The 21,933-nt window shown below is 41.7% G+C and overlaps 1 protein-coding gene across 4 annotated transcripts in view; it reads left to right on the top strand.

Annotated features, from left to right (window-relative positions):
* LOC145984114 (uncharacterized) overlaps positions 1-21,933 on the top strand; it is a 677,559-nt gene that overhangs the window by 112,509 nt on the left and 543,117 nt on the right. The window lies entirely within an intron of this gene.

Here is a 21,933-nt window from a genome sequence, read left to right as displayed (position 1 = left end):
GAAACATGTTTGCCATGACTTTTGCTGAAACCCTCGTATATCATTATGTATAATTGATGGTAGTCGGACAATTGAGATGACGGACAAATGCGATGACGGACAATTGCGATGAAGACAGAACTGAAAAGGCGGGTGACATTTTAAATCTTCTATCAAATTGAAGGGTGACTCAACACCCCCTACAATACCTCTTGCAAGAGTATTATGTGAAATATTGATATTTTTTAATACGTAGAACACTGATTCCTCCCACACTTTCTCCAGGCTGAGTCTTACGGCAGTCAACAAGGGATGATTTTGGGGTCCAATAAGAAAAAAATCAGGGAAAGCGGGAACAATTTTTTTTTTCTTCCTAAATGGATTCTTAACAACATATTAATTTTGCACCCCTGTACCACCCCGGATTTGACCGTGATCCTTGAGAAATGGCTCCCAAAGTCAGATTTTTGCAAAAATATCTCTTGGAAATCACTTTACAGCAAAATAGGTTATGACAAGAAATAATCTACTTAAAATTCTCTACAAAAAAGGTACTTTGCATTTTCTTCTGGGAACCATCATTAGGGCGCTAGAGGAGCGAGTAACTTCACTTACTTTTTAGGCTCCATTTTGCAAGAGCGAAAGACAGGGAAACTTTTTTGAAAGGTAACTTGAGGGCTTATTTCTTATTAAAATACATGTATGAGCCGCGGTAGCTCAGTCCTGTTGACCTCCGTGGCGGAGTCAAGTTCGCGACGAGGCTAGGTAGAGAGCAGACGTGTATAGCGAGCGCTCCCCGAACATTCGTAAAGTAGAGCAGAATCAATACCAGTACCGTCATATCGACAGGCCACTCCAGATGACCACAAGGAACAACAGGAACAGATGATAGGCACTGAACACAACGAACCAAAGGCATGTAATACGATTCCCAAACCCCTACAAGAAGATAATGTAAGTGATGGTAACAAGGCAAGTGTGCATGAAAGCGCAAGTGGGAATGAATCTATAGTTCCAACTACCCTATTCGAAATTCCGAATCAAGACTACCAACCCCCTACAAGTTCGATATTCATAGATGCAGAATTTCCAGAACCTACCCCAAAAAAATTCCGCTCCCGAGCCGCCAGGAAAGCGAGGAAAAACGCTACAGACCATATGACCTTATGTTCGAAGGAACAAAAAAAACCAGATGACGAGGTAAGTACAGAAGCAGAAGTACAGCTTAAGTCCAAAAGTGAAAAACCTGTTCATCCGACCCCTTCTTTAGGAAAAGAACAAATAAGTTTACAACTAATAGGGGCAGTGATACGGTAATGCATACAATTCTTAAATCAGTTAGCGACGAAGAGATATGAGTGATCTTGCCCAGCGTGAGAAGTAGAACAATTGCGAAGCGTCAAGTATTAACAATTATTAATGCATTGCTTAAATCAGATCCTTACATCCATAATGTACTCTTCGCAACATCTTATTTGACCGCCCCGATAGAATTCCAGGTCCCGAATTCGTAAACTTAGCAACATTGCACTTCGGCTACAAGTGAGAGTAGCAAACTTTGAGTTGGTCCTTCCACTAGACGATAAACGCTGTGGTGAGAGGTTTTCAATTTCGCACTTTCCATGAAGTTAGAAACTATAAACCGCTATTATAATACACAATCAAACAGAAATAATACATTGGAAAAAAAAAACCTTGAGGAATTTTTACGATTCTGCTTGCTCGACTTGAAATTAGAGGAGTTTGAAACACTGAAGACAGTTTCTCTCCCCCTGGTGGAAATCGCCATCAAGTTTGTGCGGAAAGAAGCAAATTTGTGAGGAGTTTATGCAACATTTTGAATACAATACATTGCATAATATCGAACAGTTCTCTAAAATCTATATTTTTCACGACTTGTCGAGAAAATGTGCTTGGAACACAGGAAGGTGGGAGTCTTCATAAACGTCAACATGTTTTTAAGGGCATAATGTCGTCAAGTTAACATAGAGCAGTTGGTTAGACGCTACTGTCCTCATTTTTCGTCAAGCATGATAGGTCGCGGGTTCAAATCCTACCCTATCCTCTTTTTCTTTTGGTTTGCTGAACAGAGAGCGTTGATATTAGAATATTTTAAAAAAAATGATTCCGATGCACACTTGAGGGACGTCTCTTCTTCGCATTTTTCCCCATAGAAGTTGCAGATTTCCAGGATTTAAGGTTAAGTTATTTTAGTTACTGTTCATATGTTGTGTTGACACACACATCACGATTAATTCACAAATCACATATATGTATTCAGAATGCAAAATGTAATGTTATTTAAGTTATGTATTGTTTATGTTCTTCACTGACACCTAAAATATTGATTATTTCAATATACTAAAAAAAACATATACAGTTATGTTATGTAGTGATGTAGTGCATTACTGTAACGAAGGAGAGAGTTTAAGGAGTTCAAATTGCTAAGATTGGTAATTTTATGTCCGTTCCTTCGTAATGACTGTTGTCAAACCCCTCACCACGATCTTACCATGCGTCTAAAACTAAGAGTATATCGCTTATTAACATAAGTAAATGGCTATTGCGACGGAGGCCGATGCGATGTATTTATATAGTGAGTGACAAACAAAAAATTCAAGACCTCATAATGAGCGTTATTTCGCCACTGCTTTGTATCTAAAATGTTTGTCTTATTTCAGCAGAAATTACGAGTATCAGATCTAACAAACTTTCCCCAGTAACTTTGCAATATTCGAAACCACCATCACAGACTTATCTCTACGTAACTTGATTCTGTGCATTCCACGTGGCATGTGACTTCCTCCTATCATCGAAATATCTTCCTCTTACTACTTCCTTTCACCTCGTGATATACAGAGAGCAATGTTAAATTCTTAGCACGGTGGATAAACTTTACACCCAACGATATACTCCTGAAAAAAATCCTGCCTAGGTGGAGAATCTAACCTACGACATCTCTCGTGAGGCTCAAGCACGCTACCTCTTCTCCAAGTAACTCATGTTAAAATTTGCTACCAGTTTGAAGAAGTCAATTCACAGATAATGTCATGTCTATCTATAATTTCCTCATGGCAATTTTTATGAGGAAAAGAATTCAGAAAATGTCGAGAACGCTGAAAGGGAAAAATAAATTGAATTATATTGGTGTTTTGTTATATTTTGTAAATTGTGTGTAAATTTCGTGTTTTGGACAAGCATACGTTTAGTTACAAAGTCTTTTGTTTAAAGTAGGAACAGGAGAGCGAAAAGAAGTCATTTGAACCAGACCCCGATTGCCAAGAAACTTCTGCTTTTTTCCAAAGACTAAAGGAAAAGAGGGAGCAAAGGGATATTCAACGTATGAAATATAAAATATGTATGAAATTTAAACAATGGGATACCTTGCAAGTGCATTCTAACGAACTTCAAACTAGGGATGGCCAGATCCGGATCCGGTTGGTTCCGGATTCTAAGGATCCGGATCCTAATTTTTTTCGGATCCGGAATTTTCAGATCCGGATCCGGTACTTTCGGATCCGGATCCATAACTTTCGGATCCGGATCCAAAACTTTGGGATCCGGATCCAGAATTTTCGGATCCGGATCCGTTTTGCCATCCCACATGCGCTTCTTTGGAAAGTAAGAATGTGCTTATAACATATTGTTACCTGCTAATATACATATATATATAATATACGTACAGACACACACATATATATAGTAGATGAAAAATGGCGGAGCTGACTCGCCCGGGCGACTCGTAGCCTTTTACGCTGTATATTTTAAGGTACCTTCACGGGAAATCACCTATAGGGTAGTACCTTCACGGTTAACCCCCGAAAACACCTATAGGGTAGTACCTTCACGGTTAACCCAGTACCTTCACGGGAAAACACCTATAGAGCACTTCCTTCACGGTAATTTTGGGCGAATCGTAGCCTTTTACGCTGTATATTTTAAGGTACCTTCACGGGAAAGCACCTATAGAGCAGTACCTTCACGGTTAACCCAGTACCTTCACGGGAAAACACCTATAGAGCAGTACCTTCACGGTTAACCCAGTACCTTCACGGGAAAGCGCCTATAGAGCAGTACTTTCACGGTTAACACAGTACTTTCACGGTGAAAGCGCCTATAGGGTAGTAGCGAACCGTAGCCTTTTACGCTGTATATTTTAAGGTACCTTCACGGGAAAGCACCTATAGAGCAGTACCTTCACGGTTAACCCAGTACCTTCACGGGAAAGCGCCTATACAGCACTACCTTCACGGTTAACACAGTACCTTCACGGGAAAGCACCTATAGAGCAGTACCTTCACGGTTAACACAGTACCTTCACGGCAAAGCGCCTATAGAGCAGTACTTTCACGGTTAACACAGTACTTTCACGGTGAAAGCGCCTATAGGGTAGTAGCGAACCGTAGCCTTTTACGCTGTATATTTTAAGGTACCTTCACGGGAAAGCACCTATAGGGTAGTAGCGAACCGTAGCCTTTTACGCTGTATATTTTAAAGTACCTTCACGGCAAAGCACTTATAGAGCAGTACCTTCACGGGAAAGCGCCTATAGAGCAGTACCTTCACGGTTAACCCAGTACCTTCACGGGAAAGCATCTATCTATAGGTAGTAGCGAACCGTAGCCTTTTACGCTGTATATTTTAAGCTTCACGGCAAAGCACCTATAGAGCAGTACCTTCACGGTTAACCCAGTACCTTCACGGGAAAGCGCCTATAGAGTAGTACCTTCACGGCAAAGCACCTATAGGGTAGTACCTTCACGGTTAACACAGTACCTTCACGGCAAAGCACCTATAGAGCAGTACCTTCACGGTTAACCCAGTACCTTCACGGGAAAGCACCTATAGAGCAGTACCTTCACGGTTATTTTCCAAACAGCTCAAAATAATAACCCCCTTTCACGTTTTTTTCCAAACCTAACGCAGGTAACTGTCAGCGTTGCCAACTCTGCGTAGCCGTTTACGCTGTATATTCACGGTGCCTCACTGTCAGTGTTGCCAATTCTGCCATAAAAATTTCACCACAATATTTTACGAGTTAAACTAACCTATTGAGTTGACAACATGTTGTTTACGCTGTATATTTTAAGGTCGTTCACGGTGCCTCACTGTCAGCGTTGCCAACTCTGCCATAAATATTTCACCACAATATTTTACGAGTTAAACTAACCTAGTGAGTTGGCAACATTTATTCTATCATGCACGAACTAACCTAACCTCTTCCAATGGTGAATGGCTCTGATTGGTCAGACAGCCCCTCCCGAACATTTCATGGCCGATCAATTTTGTGCGCGTGAGCCTCGAAGTTTTTTGTGCATTTCATATTTTTATGCTGTACAACACAAAAGTGAAAATAAAATTTCAATATTTGTTTCTAGCGATGATAAGTGGCACTTTTGGCTCTTTAACCGAGGAAAAAAAACAAACGCTTTTTTGCTTGGTGTTACTGTTGTTTGAGCCGCAAGCTAAATTTAACTAACAAATCAAAACAAGCGCTTTTCAGGAGGAAGTATGCTTTCGAAAACAAAGAAACAATGCAAATTCTAGCATTTCCTCTACCGATGAGCATCTTTTCTGTTCTGGTTAATTACGCAAGGGAAAAAAAGGGCGTTGGCTTCGAAAAAAAATCTTTACCAGTAAAAATGTCTGCGAGACCTTTTCTCGAAGCAAGAAGAGGAAAAATTAATAAAATAGTCTGAGCAGTGGGAAAGAAAGAAATGCTCTATAACATGCCAACCAACGTGTTCGGCTACAACAAAAGGAAACCTGGCGCCACGCTTCCCAAGTACGTCAAGATATCCAGAGAAGAAGTCGTCAAAGCTCGAGACATGCTTAACGATGCCTTGCTTGCTTTCCGAACCGATCTGTTGGCAGCTACAATCATCCACTTGAACGGTATTGTGAAGCAGTTCGAAGAGAACACTGGCAAGATCTTCTTCATCTTCAACAACAATAGCATCTTCTACGAACTCTCCCTAGGTGGCGGAAGTCTCCGAATTGTGAACTTGCATCCCTCGAGCGGTGTCGCGATAAGTCTGCATCACGGGGAGAGTTTATTCAGGATCAAGCACGACAACATGAAAATCGGAGTCTCGTACGACAATGTTTCCGTCGGAGATCGTCTATACGCCGAATCTATCGAGACGAATATGGAGCATCCGATACCGCTTTTTTTGGAGTTGGTGCTCTCCTATCCCGTCGCCAGTGTCAGTCGTCTATCGTAAGCAAGCAAGTAAGCAAAATGCAAGAAAACAATGAAGATAATAGATCCATATTTTTGCATCGGAGCCTTTGTTGTCTATAAGCCTCATGAGAGCAGCTATCGTGAACGAACTGCACAAACCTGCCCGCAGGAATTATCCTCGACTGCCCGTGGTCACCAAAGGGATAGACGACCTCTGGTAGGCCGACCTCGTGGAGATGAGCACGGGGAATCTCAAGGGGCTTCACAAGATCAACAAGGGGTTCAGATATCTCCTCACCGTGATCGACACTTTCAGCAAGTACGCTTGGGCGATACCCGTTAAAAACAAGACCGGGGTTGAGGTCAGCAAAGCTTTCGCTTCTGTTCTCAAACAGAGATCCCCTTGTTTCCTACAGACCGATCGAGGCAGGGAATTCTACAACTCTGCCTTCGGGAGGATGCTCAAGGAGAACGGTATTCTTCACTATTCAACCTACAGCGAGCTGAAAGCAAGCATCGTGGAGCGATTCAACAGGACCCTCAAGGGGCTCATGTGGAAACGGTTCACCCTCCGCGGGAACTACAAGTGGGTGGATCTGGTGCCCGAACTGGTGGAGGAATACAACAACCGAATTCACAGGACGATCGGGATGAAACCCTTGGAAGTGACCAAGCTAAACGAAAGGTGGCTGCTCTCCGAAGTGTACTGCAAACGAAACACTGGCGAAAAAATCAAGAAACCAAAGTATAAAGTAGGAGACAAGGTGAGAGTGAGCAAGTTCAAGCGCCCCGGAGTATTCGACAAAGGTTTCACTCGAAACTGGTCTACAGAAATTTTCACCGTGACCGATGTTCTCCTGCCTTCATCACCTCCCTACATCCCTACCTACAAGCTGAAGAGCACCGCGGACGGTGAGGACATCGAGGGTCGATTCTACGAGCAGGAACTGTCCGCCACTAGGTTCCCGGACACTTACCTTGTGGAGAAAGTGCTCCGACGCAGCAAGGGCAAACTTTACGTCAAGTGGCTCGGTCTTCCCTCTTCGCAGAATTCTTGGGTTGATGCTGTCGATATCATATGAGCTGGGAGGTGACCAAGAGGCTCCCGGACGTTGGCGAAGGTAAAGGAAGAAAGAAAAATGGTGAATTGCTCCCCGAAAGTATCAGATGCCTCATCGTGGGGCCCTCGGGTTGTGGCAAAACCACATTGATGGTAGACAATTTCATCCTGGCTCCCCACTGGCTCGATTGGGAGAACAGACACCTGTACGTCTTTTCCAAGAGCCTCGAGCAATCGAAATACCGACAGCTGATTGCAATCTACGGCGATCTTAAAATAGCCACCTTTGCCTCGCAGATGGTACCTTTGGACGAGAGTCGTGAGAATTCGGTGGTTGTCTTCGACGATGTCATCCTCGAGAATCAGGAAGAGGTTCGCAACTACTTCACTCGAGGCCGCCACAAGGGCATGGACTGCTTTTACTTGGCTCAGACCTTCTCGAAGATCCCCAAGCAGCTGATCAGGGACAACGCCAACTTCATTTGCTTGTTTCGGCAGGATGCCACCAACCTCAAGCACGTGTACGACGAGTTCGTCGGAGGGGATATGACGTACGAGTCGTTTCGCAACCTCTACGCGCATTGCTGGAATGCTGACGACTACGGCTTCGCCACGATAGACATGACTCGCAAACCGAACCAGGGGAAGTATCGTAACAAGATCAACGAGTTTATCGTGATAGAAAATGTAATATAATAGTACGAGGCGAACAAAAAGAAAAAAATGAATACATCACAATCTGCTAATGTACTCAATCTTCCTGTGGAGCTGCTCTATCAGATCTTCAAGATTGTGTCGGGTAAAGAAGAAGATAACATCCACAGAATAATTGATATCGCCGATAGTTCGCCAGCGTTCGCCGTGCCGTGTCAGATGATCATGAAAGACTACATATTTAAAATCACGGGGAAAAAGATCGTGAATACCGAATATCTTCATGCAATAACAGACGAAATGGAAGACATGCTTGATGGATATCATAAGCAGAGTGTTAGAAAATTTTCAGATGCATGGTACGAGATGAACAACAAAAAAGATAAGATTGTCATTGACAGCTCTGTCTTGTTTCTTCTGTCGAAATAAAATAACAAAATTGTAAGAAAACAGATAGGCCCATTTTGCAATGTCCAAAAGGAAAGCCGAAGAAAACATCAAGTTGACCGAGTACCTTGCTAAACGATTCAAAGGGTGGAAGGAAGAGAATCGTGGATATTATGAGCAGAAGAAGCGACAGGAGCAACCGCTCATCGATGCAATCGGTGACTTGGGCAAAGAAATCAAAGATGTTGCCGAACATAACAAGGATTTGATCACAGAGTTGGTGCCGGTGGCAGTTCGCAACATTACGGACTATCCTCCCACTCCTCCTTCACCTGCCACAACTTTCCAACACTTCCAACTGCCGTCGCTTCCGACTAGGTTTCCGTCGCCCAGCAGCAGCAGCAGTTCGTGTTCCGTCGAGGGAATACGATTAGGACCGACCGCAGCCAAATATCTGAGCACCAAAGGCGATGACAGAGACGAAGTTTTCGGTTTGTATCCATCACCCGACCCTTCCGGGAGCGTCGTGTGGAAGATAGGCAGTTGGCACGTCACGTTCGACAAGGACGATATCATCATCTACAACGAGAGCCGAGCGGGACGCAGAAGTTTCTTCAAGAAGTATGCAGGCACGCCGGGGCTATGGGAACTGATCACTAGAAAGCGCCCCGACGCCAACGTGTATTCCGAAGAGGATTACGACAATTACAAGGAAATTCTCAAGATGACCGATGCTTTGTATCAGAACAACGACCCATCTCAGAACAGGGTCAAGTCGAGTAGCAGCGAGAAGTACAGGAACATCATCAAACCGTTTTGGAACGAAATCAAGCAGCAACCTGGCACCACTCGCGTGCCTACCGGCAGCGGTATCAAGCGCTACTCCAATTTGAACGTGGAATTCGTGTGGCTGGACGATGTTCGTAAACTCGTGGACCGGCTGCTGGTCATCGCCGGAGAAGAAAGGGCCGGAAACCGAAACTTTCACAACGAAAAGGTTGGCATCGTGGACATGATCGTTTCCAAACTAAGCCGCTTCATCGTCAACGAACCGAATGGCATCGAGTATCTGATCAACATCATCAACATCTTGCCCCCGCGATTCTGGAAGCTGGCGGAAAGGAAGGAACTCATCAACGACATCATCAACAAATTGCCTTTCGAGATGCATATTCCCGGCTACCAATACTGCGGTCCCGGCACTAAATTGGACGCGCGACTGGATCGCGGTGATCCGGGGGTTAATCCCTTGGACGCTGCCTGCAAAGACCATGATATTGCGTACCGGGACAACAGGGATCTTGCAGCAAGGCACGATGCCGACATGCAGTTGGAACACCGGGATTTCCGGAGGGTAGTCAGCAGAGATGCCAGCATGGGTGAAAGACTGGCCGCTCTAGGAACGACAATGGTAATGCACACGAAAAGAAAACTCGGTTGGGGTTTGTAACAAATTTGTATTTATTTCATTTCAATAAAAAATATCAAAACTGTTCAATGATTCTCTCGTTCTTTACATCGTAAACAAACTTTTTCCCTGCAATCAGGACCACGCTGCATACTGTATTGTCTGGGATCTAACTAACTAACTCTCTAGCCTTCTTAAACCCGAAGGTTCATGGCTGCAGCAACACAGGCCTTCCATGTTTCCCTATTTTGAGCAAGTTCTATATACTCTTTTCCATCCCTACCGATTTCCCTTAGGTCCATCTCAACGTTGTCCCTCCATCTTCGTCTTGGCCTTCCTACAGGTCTCTTACCATCAGGTTTCCCAACAAGAATCCTGTAAACTCCTCGTTCCTCTCCCATTCGTGCCACATGGCCTGCCCACCTAAGTCTTCTTGATTTAATTATTCTAATAATATCTGGACATGAATACAAATTATGTAGTTCTAAATTATGTAACCTTCTGGGATCACCTCTTGGAAATCCACGACAACCTTGATGCTCGTGCGGTCGCTGATCACCACCTGCTTGCGTTTCGATGTGTTGATCACGTACATCGGACGTTTCTGGATAAACTCCGCTGGCGTGTAGTACATGTCGGTAGATCCTTCCATGGTGACCCTCTTGAACGCTGTGTAAGCTTCGTACAGCTTCAGGTAATTATCTTCCGCGAGGTTGTAGTTCTCTCTGGGGAAAATCTCGTTACGCCCGTTCTTAAGGTAAATGTTTCTAACTTTGCAGTAGTCGAACATACTCGAATCCGCATTCTGACTGCCGTCGCGACCGGTTTGAAACACGACCACCACGAAGTCGGGCATGTCGTACTGGATGCTGTTGAACTGTGTCGTCACGTCGAACTCGAAGTATCGCCCGGACACTGTCCTCTGAAAGAATTGGTACATCTGAAACTCGAGCGGGATGTTCGGGTTCTTCAGGATTTCTGCTTTGATCTTCGTGGCGTGGTTAGCTTCGTATTCGATGATCGGCATGCGAAGTTCCATGGATTTTATCACGCACTTACCCTCGGACGGGAGGCTCGCATCGTCCACGGCGCCCCCAGCCGTCGCGGATTTCCATCGCAGAAACAAGTTGTTGTCGTTGGACGCTCTCTTGAAAGTGACCCTCAGACCGCCCTTCCACATGATTTCCTTGTAGTCGGAGAAGAATCCATAGAGGAGCCGCAGAGGGAATAGCACGGTGCTGAGTTTCCCGGGTAATTTGTTGTCGGTTTCGAAACGCGCCGCTTTGTAGTACGAACTCTCTGGCTTTGAGAGCGTCATGGTCGCCACGATGGTCGAAGTTAGTCCGGGGTTATCCATCCTGTCGATGACTGTGCCATGCTTTCTCACTTCCACCTGGGAGAAGAGGTGAGGGACGAAATTGTCTATCAGCCTGATGTTGACTCCTGCGGGGTAAGCTGCATTTTCGTCCCTGGTGACAATTTCGAGTCTGATGTAGAGGTCAGCGCGATGAGGATGTACAAACCCGTCACCAACATCCACATCAAATTCGATGTCCTTGTTCGGTTCGTTGAGCTTTGCCAAACGTCCTTCTGTTGGGAGGGAAGGACTGCAGTTCATAACTTTCTACGTGATCCATCGTGTGCTTTCGATTAACCGTCTATTTTATTTACAAGATAGCCAGTACGGCCGTGCTCGTGGCTCCGGCAAAATCCACCAATTCGCCTTTCTCGTTCGTTATAGTCAGTTCTACTTCACTGAACTTGTCGTGCTGGATGGGAAAAAAGATCGGTTTGACTGGTTCGTAAAGAATCGGCTCCAGGAATTCCGAATTGGGCTTGAACGTCGCAATTATACCGGTTTCCTTGTGTGTTTGGTCCCGATTTGCGTCCGTCGATACAACCATGCCCTGAGCCAGGTTGCAATGTACGTTCAAAGTTTCAATGGACAGGAATTTGGGAATAGAGGACCCGACGTGCTTGATTCCCGGTGTAACGGGGAATTTGGACTCCGTAGAAAATTGACTGTACAGTCAATTTTCTACAGAGAAAAATGACTGCCCCTTTCAGTTCCCGTCAATTAAGCAGGGGGTAAAATATCCCCGTAGAAAAATGACTGCCTCTCAATTCTCACTTAAAAAGGGGGTACAAATTCACCGTAGAAATGTGACTGCCCCCTTAAATCCTGCTTATATTAGGAGGGGGTATAATTTCCCCGTAGAAAAGTGACTGCCCCCTTAAATCCTGCTTATATTAGGAGGGGGTACAGATTTCCCGTAGAAAAGTGACTGCCCCCTTAAATCTTGCTTATATTAGGAGGGGGTATAATTTCCCCGTAGAAAAGTGACTGCCCCCTTAAATCTTGCTTATATTAGGAGGGGGTATAATTTCCCCGTAGAAAAGTGACTGCCCCCTTAAATCTTGCTTATATTAGGAGGGGGTATAATTTCCCCGTAGAAAAGTGACTGCCCCCTTAAATCCTGCTTATATTAGGAGGGGGTACATATTCCCCGTAGAAAAGTGACCGCCCCTTAAATCTTGCTTATATTAGGAGGGGGTATAATTTCCCCGTAGAAAAGTGACTGCCCCCTTAAATCCTGCTTATAATAGGAGGGGGTATAATTTCCCCGTAGAAAAGTGACTGCCCCCTTAAATCCTGCTTATATTATGAGGGGGTACATATTTCCCTTAGAAAAGTGACTGCCCCCTTAAATCCTGCTTATATTAGGAGGGGGTATAATTTCCCCGTAGAAAAGTGACTGCCCCCTTAAATCCTGCTTATAATAGGAGGGGGTATAATTTCCCCGTAGAAAAGTGACTGCCCCCTTAAATCCTGCTTATAATAGGAGGGGGTATAATTTCCCCGTAGAAAAGTGACTGCCCCCTTAAATCCTGCTTATAATAGGAGGGGGTACATATTCCCCGTAGAAAAGTGACTGCTTCCTTAAATCTTGCTTATATTAGGAGGGGGTATAATTTCCCCGTAGAAAAGTGACTGCCCCTTAAATCCTGCTTATAATAGGAGGGGGTATAATTTCCCCGTAGAAAAGTGACTGCCCCCTTAAATCCTGCTTATATAAGGAGGGGGTACATATTCCCCGTAGAAAAGTGACTGCCCCCTTAAATCTTGCTTATATTAGGAGGGGGTATAATTTTCCCGTAAGTAGTGCTTATTGGGCGCTTCAAAGTAGTACTTAGTAGGTATGGTCTTTTTTTACCAATTGAATATCACTTTTTGACATACTTGGACAATTTTTTGTCGATGTTTTAGCGTTTAGCGATGTTTTAGTACAAATTTTCACCATACTCATTTTTTCCCCACTCGTACTTGGTAGGTATATCATGATGTTACGTGATACAACTTAACCTATCCTTTTTTTACGATTATTTAATTTTTTTATGATCCTAAGTGATATAACTTAACCTATCATTTTTTTTATTTAGGTACTGTTTGAACGTCATTATTTGAGGATCATATTTTGTAGGTATTTTTTTTTTATCAATCGAATATAAGTTTTTGAGATATTTTGACAATTTTTTGTCGATGTTATAGCGTTTAGCGATGTTTTAGTACAAATTTTCACCGCACTCATTTTTTTCCCCACTCGTACTTGGTAGGTATATCACGATCTTACGTGATACAACTTAACCTATCTTTTTTTTTACGATTTTTTAATTTTTTTTACGATCCTAAGTGATATAACTTAACCTATCATTTTTTTTATTTACGCACCGAACTAACCTACAGGGGGGACTCTGTTTGTTTTAATATTTCAGTATTATAAGGTTTTCACAAATTTTATATAACCTAAAATGTGTTGGATGTTGATTTTTAGTATGTGGCAATTTTTTATGAATTTAAAACTGTTCCGTCACCCTCTCGTTCTTCACGTCGTGGACGAAGGACTTCTCTGCAATCAGGATGACGCTGCATAGAGTATCGGCAGGCAGCGCGTCGTGGAACTCGCAAACACCCACTCTACAAAAATTCTACTATATGATTTTTTACTGGCTAAGCTAACCTACAAATAGGAATTGGCAGCACTGACTTATAAACCCACTGGGTCTTCTTGGCATGTTTTTTCATGATGTGTTGCCAGGCTATTGGGCATCTTGGCGTATACAATGTATATATTTTGAGAGGGAGGTTATAGCTTTTTATGCTGTACGAATACTAAAAACTTGACAGTGACAACCAACAGAGTAAATAAACCTACATGCAGAAACTAACAACACTAGTTTCTGACAGTGAATTTGAAATAAAATATTAAACAAAATACATGAGTAAGCACTGTGATTACAAATAGTACCAGTGTTATGCCCCCAACTCCAACTGGGCAACTGGGGGAAATAATTGTACAACAATTTGTACCTAATTGTACAATACTTGTACCTAATTGAGAGAGCCTTCCTGTAACTTACCTCATGTACAATTTATATGTTTTTACAACTGTGAAAAGAAAACATATGTGTTCTGTATGCACACATTTATTCTTATTTTTCGAAGTTGAATGAAAACACGTGTTTTTACGCTCTCGTAATACTGACCTTGCCCCAGTGATTTTAAATTGCTTCCATCCGGTTTTTTTTCTGTGCTATTTCCGCGTGCACCCAACATTCGCTTTGAATAGACAGAAGGAGTTTTAGTATAGCAGGCTCCGAGTTTACAATTTATTAAATTAAACAATAATTTATGTAAGAATATACTTGTACTTACCGAACACAAAATAATAAAAAGCACATGTGAATCTTTGCGTGCGTTCATGTTATATGACGACTGAGTAAAAAATAATGTTGACTCCCCGAAAGATAAAAGTTCCTGGTTCGACATCAGATGCATGCAAATTTTATGTTTTGCTCTCCAAAATCTTGATTTTTATGTTTGTGCTATTTGTCATACAGCAGAGGAGAAGAGGGGAGAGGGGAGGGGAGGGGGTACTATCAGCGCCATCTATTAGCAAACAATAGAAATAAAAAAGTAGGGTCAAACTTTTTCAACACCCAAAAATTTTAAACGTCCTCGTTTAGTAATACGATCAGCAGAAGACGTTTGAAAGAGTACTCTTAGTCGAGAAAGCTAATTGCTAGGGCCCATATATTGCTAAAATGTTCTTTGATTTGCATATTTCTCATACCGCCACATGTTGTTCTAGTTGACTTCTTCCAAAAAAATGCTAATTAGCGAGAGTTAATTAAGCCAGGCAAGTAAAAGAAGCAAATAGGGCAACATGTGGCGGCGTGGAAATATGTAAAAATTCGATAAAATTCGAATTAAAATTGGAGGATATTTTGCATTTTTTTCCTATAATGTACAAAACATTTACCGTACATAATCTTTTCTATTTACAACAGTATTAATTAAGAGGAATGTGCGACAATATCCATATTAATTAGGAAGGTGTGTTGTATGCTAGGTTAGCTAATTGTGTCTTCTACAGCTTCACTCTATAGAGGAAAAATGGAAAAAGAGAGCTCTACAAAAACTAACGCTCTTAACAATATTGTACGCCCCGTGAAAATTATATATAAATAAGGCATAGGCGTATTATCTACTTTCATGTCAGATTTTACCGACCTGTGAGCTGTAGTGTTTAGGCGACAAGCGACGCACTCAAATATAATACCGTTGACAATATTGTACGCCCCGTGAAAATTATATATAAATAAGGCATAAGTGTATTATCTGCTTTCATGTCAGATTTTACCGACCTGTGAGCTGTAGTGTTTAGGCGACAAGCGACGCACTCAAATATAATACCGTTGACAATATTGAACGCCCCGTGAAAATTATATATAAATAAGGCATAAGCGTATTATCTGCTTTCATGTCAGATTTTACCGACCTGTGAGCTGTAGTGTTTAGGTGACAAGCGACGTGCTCAAATATAATACCGTTGACAATATTGTACGCCCCGTGAAAATTATATATAAATAAGGCATAGGCGTATTATCTACTTTCATGTCAGATTTTACCGACCTGTGAGCTGTAGTGTTTAGGCGACAAGCGACGCACTCAAATATAATACCGTTGACAATATTGTACGCCCCGTGAAAATTATATATAAATAAGGCATAAGTGTATTATCTGCTTTCATGTCAGATTTTACCGACCTGTGAGCTGTAGTGTTTAGGCGACAAGCGACGCACTCAAATATAATACCGTTGACAATATTGTACGCCCCGTGAAAATTATATATAAATAAGGCATAAGCGTATTATCTACTTTCATGTTAGATTTTCCCGACCTGTGAGCTGTAGTGTTTAGGCGACAAGCGACGCACTCAAATATAATACCGTTGACAATATTGAAAGCCCCGTGAAAATTATATATAAATAAGGCATAAGCGTATTATCTACTTTCATGTCAGATTTTACCGACCTGTGAGCTGTAGTGTTTAGGCGACAAGCGGCTCGCTCAAATATAATACCGTTGACAATATTGTACGCCCCGTGAAAATTATATATAAATAAGGCATAAGCGTATTATCTACTTTCATGTTAGATTTTACCGACCTGTGAGCTGTAGTGTTTAGACGACAAGCGACGCACTCAAATATAATACCGTTGACAATATTGAACGCCCCGTGAAAATTATATATAAATAAGGCATAAGCGTATTATCTGCTTTCATGTCAGATTTTACCGACCTGTGAGCTGTAGTGTTTAGGCGACAAGCGACGCACTCAAATATAATACCGTTGACAATATTGTACGCCCCGTGAAAATTATATATAAATAAGGCATAAGCGTATTATCTACTTTCATGTTAGATTTTCCCGACCTGTGAGCTGTAGTGTTTAGGCGACAAGCGACGCACTCAAATATAATACCGTTGACAATATTGAAAGCCCCGTGAAAATTATATATAAATAAGGCATAAGCGTATTATCTACTTTCATGTCAGATTTTACCGACCTGTGAGCTGTAGTGTTTAGGCGACAAGCGGCTCGCTCAAATATAATACCGTTGACAATATTGTACGCCCCGTGAAAATTATATATAAATAAGGCATAAGCGTATTATCTGCCTTCATGTCAGATTTTACCAACCTGTGAGCTGTAGTGTTTAGACGACAAGCGACGCACTCAAATATAATACCGTTGACAATATTGTACGCCCCGTGAAAATTATATATAAATAAGGCATAAGTGTATTATCTGCTTTCATGTCAGATTTTACCGACCTGTGAGCTGTAGTGTTTAGACGACAAGCGACGCACTCAAATATAATACCGTTGACAATATTGTACGCCCCGTGAAAATTATATATAAATAAGGCATAAGTGTATTATCTGCTTTCATGTCAGATTTTACCGACCTGTGAGCTGTAGTGTTTAGACGACAAGCGACGCACTCAAATATAATACCGTTGACAATATTGTACGCCCCGTGAAAATTATATATAAAATAACATACCTGAAAATTATATTCACAGTAGATTTATTTTTTGAGTTTTGTAATTACCCCAAGAAATTCTATATAAAATAACATACCTGAAAATTGTATTTACAGTAGATTGAATTCTTGAGTTTTTGTATTCGCACACAAGAAATTCTATATAAATAACATACCTGAAATTCTATTTACAGTAGATTGAATTTTTGAGTTTTGTAATCACTCCAAGAAATTCTATATAAAATAACATACCTGAAAATTGTGTCGCTATATACTAGACTTTTTGATTTCTGTGATTTTGGAGAAAGCAATGGCATCCACCACCAGTTTCAATCGTAAAAATGATAAAACTGAATGTGTTACTTGTGGGAAGCTAATCTCAAGGAACAATTTATCGGTACACAGGGCAAGATGTAGCGAAACAGGTTCGAGAATTAATCGTTCGTTACCTTCTAAGCCCTGTGCTCGATGCGGAAAAATAATCAGCATTACAAATTTAAGTAAACATCTCAAAATTTGCAAACCATCGACCGAACAAGGAACATCGAAAAGGAAAATTGATAATTCAGAAACGGAAGCTTCCACTTCCAAGCAAATTAAATTATCTAATGAACGCAAACCAATTAGATCTGCATTTAACGACCAACTCCAGGATTTTTCAATTAAGTCAGAACCAGGTCGTGACATCCTTAGTTTCTTGGATGAAACGAAAACATCTGTACTAAATATTTTAAAAGATAAACTTGAAAACAACTCTATAAAAGTATACGTTGTTCTGTTTTCTGAATACAAGAAAGTTGATGGCACAACAAGTATTTTTTATCATCGTACAAAAAACCAGACTCTTTATTTGGCGGACGTCGAAAATTTGGACAACTTCTATTATAAAGTTTCCAACGAGCTGGTTAAGAAACATGACGATTTCGAGGCTAAAGGGTCGGGATGGTCTCTATGTGGAAGTCCTCACACGTTAACTGTTTACGTGAATCAATTCTCGCCTCTTCGCGCCTCCAGCTACGTTCCTCTTCCACCGAACATTCAACACAAGAGGGCTGTGTTAAATATACAGAACAGCGATAACAAGTGTTTTCTCTGGTGTGTGTTGGCTGCACTGCATCCTGTTCATTGGTCAAATAATCCAGAACAGGTTTCTCATTACAAACAATACGAGACCGACTTTCAAAGTGTAATGTCTGACATCGAATACCCGGTGACATTGTCGGATATAACAAAGTTCGAAAATTGTACAGGAAAACGCATCGCTATTAATGTGTATTCCTTCACGTCAGATAAATATCTCGTGCACCCTGTCAGGATAAGCGATATCGACGATGAGGATGCCTGTGTAATAAATCTCCTTCTAATTTCAAACGAGGATGTTCATCACTACACGCTAATTCGTTCACTATCACGTTTGGTCAGAAGTCAATCAACCAAGCATAAACATTGCATCGAAGTTTGCTCGAGATGCCTAACCACGTTCGACGATCGAAAACAACTCGATTATCGAAATTACACCGGACGTCAAATTGCTATCGAGAAACTTGCCGAACATAAAATTTATTGCGGCGACAACAGACCGGCTAGAATGTTGATGCCCGAAACGAACGAAGTCGAAGAATTCAAAATGCACAAGGCATTGTTGGAACATCCCGCAATCATCGTCGCAGATTTCGAGTCTTTCCTGAAGCCACTCTCCTACTGCGAACCGGATCCCGAAATTTCCTCCACAACGCCGTACCAGCTTCATCAACCTAATAGTTTCGGCTATGTTGTTGTGCGACGTGATAAAATAAATGAAGCATATATATATCGCGGGCCAAATGTAATCGAACACTTCCTGGAAAAAATGGTGGAGGAGGTTGAGGTAATTGGTAGCGTACTGCTTACATCAAAACCGATGGCACCTTTAACTGAAAATGAACTTCAAAATTACAATTCCACTGAGGTGTGTCCGGTATGTGATCAAAGTTTCACTGATGAGAACAAAAAAATATTCCACCACGATCATTTCAGCGGAAACTACATAGGTGGAATTTGCAACACGTGCAATCTTAAAATCCAGAAACCTAAATTCATCCCCATATTCTTTCACAACGGAAGCGGATATGATTTTCACCACCTGGTGAGACATCTTGGCTACGATCCGAAACGTATAGGTGTCTTGGCCGAGAATGAAGAACGTTACATTAGTCTCAGCAAGCAAGTGTCGATTCCGGGAACGAAAAATACAATCGAGATGCGCTTCCTGGATTCGTATAGATTTCTCTCTGCAAGTCTGGATGCTTTAGCGAACAAACTCACCGACGATCAATTTAAAATAACTAGAGCTAGTTTTCCCAACGTAGACATAGAACTCGTTAGACGTAAAGGGGTTTATCCTTACGAATATGTTAGTGATGGTTCTAAATTTAACGACGACGCTCTTCCACTTCCAAGAAAATTTTACAGCAGACTCAGAGAGAAAGGAATCACGGACGAAGAATACCAACACGCGCAACTCATGTGGGAGAAATTAGAATGTAGGACACTCGGAGACTACCACGACGCATACTTAAAATTAGACGTGACGATACTCGCGGATGTTTTTCAAGCGTTCAGGAAAACGGCAACGAATATTTACAAATTAGATCCAGCGTATTTCTACAGTCTACCGGGATTAGCGTGGTCGGCAATGTTATTCCAGACAAAGGTCAAGCTGGAACTGATATCGGACGTTGACATGTTGCTATTCATCGAAAGAGGGATACGAGGTGGAATGGTGCAATGCGTACAGAGACATGCAAAAGCTAATAACGTACACATGAAAGAAGATTACGATTCAAATCGAGCATCGAATTACATCTTCTACGCCGACGTTAATAATCTCTACGGACATGCCATGGTTCAGAAACTTCCTTACGGGGGATTCGAATGGTTAGATCCCACTTCGATAGATATTATTCATTTCGACGATAGCGAGTGTGGTTTCTTCGCAGAGGTAGATCTCCAATTCTCCGACCACCTGCACGACACGTTTTCGGATTTGCCTCCGACCCCCGAAATCAAATGTCCACCCGACTCGGTTCAAGACAAGCTTTTGTTAACATTGGACCCTAAACAGAGATACGTTGTCCACTACAAGAATCTCCGGTTTTTGATTGCGAAGGGTGTTCAGATAGTGAATGTTAGACGAATACTAAAGTTTAAACATTCCACGTGGTTAAGACCTTACATAGAAATTAACACACAACATAGAACAGCTGCCACTTCCGATTTAGACAAGGACTTCTTTAAATTAATGAACAATGCGGTGTACGGAAAGACCATGGAGAATGTTAGAAAGCACGTAGACGTGAAATTAATTTCCGATAAGAATAAATGTCGGAAGTGGATAGCCGATCCTAGATTCAAGTCGAGAAAAATTTACAACGAGAATTTGGCACTTTTCAATCTACATATAAAATTGATGAAATTCAGAAAACCAATTTACGTTGGCGCAACGGTTCTCGACTTGTCGAAACTTTACATGTTCGAATTTCATTATGACGTGATGAAACCCTTCTACAATGATAAAATATCACTTTTGTACACGGACACCGACAGCTTCATTTACAGCATACAAACACCTAACCTATACGAAGACATAAAAAATCCTTCCATGCTTGAGTATTTCGATACTTCTGCGTACCCTCAACCCAACAGATTTGGAATTCCATCCCTCAACAAAAAAGTCCTAGGTAAACTGAAAGATGAATGTAACGGTGATATTATTGTCGAGTTCGCGGGTTTGCGTTCGAAGATGTATGCCATGAGAACAGAGAGTAGTGTCACGAAGAAAGCAAAAGGTGTGGGCAAAAATACGGTGGAGAACAAACTCACCTTCCACGATTACATCGATTGCCTCAAGACCAGGTCGTCGGTTCTAAGAGAAGAACAAAGAATCCAGAGCGTCAACCATATCATCACAACAAACAAAATTAGAAAAATTGCGCTGGATCCCGATGACGACAAGAGGTGCGTTCTCGAGTGTGGTATTCACACATTGCCGTGGGGACATCATCGTTTAGAAATAAATAAGAATTGCGCACAGTGCAAATAATTAACACTCACCACCACACACAACAATTTTCACTAACTCAAGAAAAAAAACATTTTGTTACTGAGTAAAAAAAACACTTTGACTGTCATTACAAAATAAAACTTTGACCGTATCCTTAAATAACCAGCATGCCTATGAACTTGTTCGGTTTCAAAAAACAGATCATCATGGAAACCATACCAGATCATGAAGTCTTACCTTCCGTGTTACCTAAACTCAACGGTCTGTTGATCATTCACCTCAACAGCATTTGGACGAAACTGAATGACGATGTGGGCAAGATGTTTTATGTTTTTAATAACAATTTACATTTCTACGAAATTCCGATCGACGGGAAACTTCAAATCACCGTGAATCCGGAAAACGCAGGCGAAATCAAAATTTCTACCGGCAAGAACATTTTTCGAATCAAGCACGACAAGATGCTTTCTAACATTACGTACGATGTGTCTGCAGGAGATTACCTGTACGTGGAACTTCTCGGAGATTACGACAAACTTATTCCTCTTTTTGTAGAATTACGAATCGTCTATCCTATTATAAATAACCGTTAACCAAAAATGCCTAACGACATTTTCGGCAACACCAAGCGTGTAGACCACGCAGAAGAGATTCTCATGTTGGACATTCGAGTTAAGAAGTTAAGGGCTGATTTGATCGCTTTGCAGGAGACCTTAAACAAAAGTTTAGAGTCGGAAATCGCTACGCTCCAAACGCAATGTCTCGACCCCATTCTGAAAATCGATTCCGAACTGAAAACGCTCATAAAAAATTATGTCGACGTACCTT

Source organism: Lepisma saccharinum, chromosome 2 (genome assembly GCF_977018435.1).
Source record: "Lepisma saccharinum chromosome 2, izLepSacc3.1, whole genome shotgun sequence".
In the NCBI taxonomy this organism is placed as follows: Eukaryota; Metazoa; Arthropoda; class Insecta; order Zygentoma; family Lepismatidae; genus Lepisma; species Lepisma saccharinum.
This window is presented reverse-complemented; position numbering and strand designations above follow the sequence as displayed.